The sequence below is a fragment of the Mustelus asterias genome, chromosome 4 (genome assembly GCF_964213995.1).
Source record: "Mustelus asterias chromosome 4, sMusAst1.hap1.1, whole genome shotgun sequence".
NCBI lineage: Eukaryota > Metazoa > Chordata > Chondrichthyes > Carcharhiniformes > Triakidae > Mustelus > Mustelus asterias.
Window position 1 is genome coordinate 79114101 of NC_135804.1, and position 2795 is coordinate 79116895.

A 2795-nucleotide genomic window follows, 5' to 3' on the forward strand; every position below is an offset into this window, starting at 1 on the left:
CAAATCTCATAACCAAGTTAACCGAGTCAACAATTGGATTACAAGATTAGAACATAGAACATAGAAAAACTACAGCACAAACAGGCCCTTCGGCCCACAAGTTGTGCCGAACACATCCCGACCTTCTAGACCTACCTATAACCCTCCATCCTATTAAGCTCCATGTACTCATCCAGGGGTCTCTTAAAAGACCCTATTGAGTTCGCCTCCACCACCACTGACAGCAGCCGATTCCACTCGCCCACCACCCTCTGTGTGAAAAACTTACCCCTAACATCTCCCCTGTACCTACCCCCCAGCACCTTAAACCTGTGTCCTCTCGTAGCAGACATTTCCACCCTGGGAAAAAGCCTCTGAGATTCCACCCGATCTATGCCTCTCAACATCTTATACACCTCTATTAGGTCTCCTCTCATCCTTCGTCTCTCCAAGGAGAAAAGACCGAGCTCCCTCAGACTATCCTCATAAGGCATGCCACTCAATCCAGGTAACATCCTTGTAAATCACCTCTGCACCCTTTCAATCTTTTCCACTTCCTTCCTGTAATGAGGCGACCAGAAATGAGCACAGTACTTCTGGGGTCTGACGAGGGTCTTATATAGCTGCATCATTAGCCCCGGACTCCTAAACTCAATCCCTCGATTGATAAAGGCCAGCACACCATACGCCTTCTTAACCACCTCCTCCACCTGTGGGGCCGATTTTAGAGTCCTATGGACCCGGACACCAAGGTCCTTCTGATCCTCTACAGTACTAAGAGTCTTTCCCTTTATATTGTACTCCTTCATCCCATTTGACCTACCAAAATGGACCACGATGCATTTATCTGGGTTGAAGTCCATCTGCCACTTGTCCGCCCAGTCTTGCATCCTATCTATGTCCCTCTGTAACTTCTGACATCCCTCCAGACTATCCACAACCATGGTGAAAATGGTTTTCTAGCATTTTAACATAACAGGCAAATCAAATTTCATCAGATAATGCTTTCTGTGGTTCCAGGAGCCATTTTAGGAACAAGGTGGGAGGTTGATCCTGAATCTGGCAGAAATGCTTCTCTTGCTTTGTCAGTCATAGTCTCTGTATGAACAGCCTCCGTAACCACCACCACCATCATAGTAGTATCCACCTTGGCCCTTGTACCTACCTGAATAGCTATCCCGGTCTCCCGTATCATACCAGCCTCCGCCATTATAGCCGCCTTTCCTGTCACTATCCCAATAGCCACCTCTGCTCCTCTCCTGCGGCCACTATTACTGTAGCCGCCGCTATAGTCACCTCGACAATACCCACGGCCGCCTCCAGCCCTTTTCTCGGTATGACCCACCCGGATCTGGCGCCCATCGAGGGATTTTCCATTCATCGCCTGCAGCACGTCCCTGACGTCCTCTGGGTTTTCAAAAGTGATGAAGCTGAAATCGCGGGACGCCATGGTGTCTTTGTCTTTAATCACTTTCACCTCAGAGATCTGCCCGTACTTGGAGAAAACCTCTTCCAGGAACTGCTCGTCTGTGTTGAAATTCAGGCGGCCGACAAACAACTTTCCTGCTTTAGTCATGATGGCAAGATTGCTGCGCACGTGAGTGTGTGAAGCTCTAGGAACTGGCCTAACTGGTGGAGCCGGTGGTCCTGCTTGTCTCGGGGACCGTGTATAGGGTAGTAGGGGTCTTCTACAATCTCGGGCAAAGTGTCCTGGCTGCCCGCAATTAAAACATGTCCCTCTATCTCTCCCCGGGGCTGCTGTGTAAGGTGGAGCAGTACCTCTCTGGTGTTGGGGAGCCCCTTTACCCTCGTCTCTCCATCGGAAGCATTCTCGCTTCTCTATCTGACCATAACATTGGGGGTCCCTGAACTTCCTGTTCCCAGACTCGAGCTAACCATCGGAGAACCCATGCTTCATTGTGTGTGGTCTCTGCAGGGTCAGAATTAGCACAGGTTTTCTTGCCTTCCTCTGTGGTGTGCGAGACTAATGTCCGAGCCCATTTGGATGAATCGGCTTCATTTAATCTAGCCCGATCTAATTCCCCATACACTCCCGTGAAGTGGATCCATAAACAACTGGCAAAGGCAGTCGGATGTTCCCCTTTCCTTTGTCTACATTTATTTAACCCATCTACAGGATCCCCTTTATTAAACCCTACCGCCGTCAATATCGCTTCCTTAATTTCGCTTAAGGTTCCTTCCCCGACATTTTGAGGGGTTGGCAGGGCAGACCGTACAGACTTGCTTAAGCACATGACTATCAGCTTCACTTCTTCCCTTTCATCTGGCCCATGCATTATCTTCTGCTGCCTAACTTCCTCAAAGAAACCGTGTGGGTCAGCTAATGGCTCAAAGGTTGTGATTTTATTTGTGATTTCGGCCAATTGTGCCACCATAAATGGGGTCGTGTATGTAACAGCTGGGCCCTGAGACTCTCCTACCCGACGTTCAGTCGTCACTGGGTGCATCGGACCTGGAGGTGAATCTGGGGGTATGACTTCCCCCGGGAAAGATGGTGGTGGATCCCAACCCTTGGTTCGCATAACGTACAGTTTAGCATTCTCTTTCAATGCTCTGCAATCTGCATTCTCTATCTCCTCTTCCTCTCCTGTCCCGAAGGTTCACATAAATCCGTTTTGAACCGATAATAGGGATTCCAGCCGTGAGATTTCTCGCTGGCATTTGGAGTGGTCAGCGGTTGCCTGTCTCTGTCTTTACTGACTTGATGTAGCGCCTTTATTGCCGCCTGCAGATCGGTGCACTTAGCTTCCAATAGTGCTACCGTCCGCTTGGCTTCACCTTTGGCCAAGACAGCG

At 49.6% G+C, this 2795-nt stretch overlaps 1 pseudogene; it reads right to left on the reverse strand.

The window, feature by feature from the left end:
- Positions 1 to 1064: 1064 nt before the first annotated feature.
- LOC144492336 (RNA-binding protein 3 pseudogene) lies at positions 1065 to 1555 on the reverse strand (annotated as a pseudogene).
- Between the last annotated feature and the right edge of the window lie 1240 nt (positions 1556 to 2795).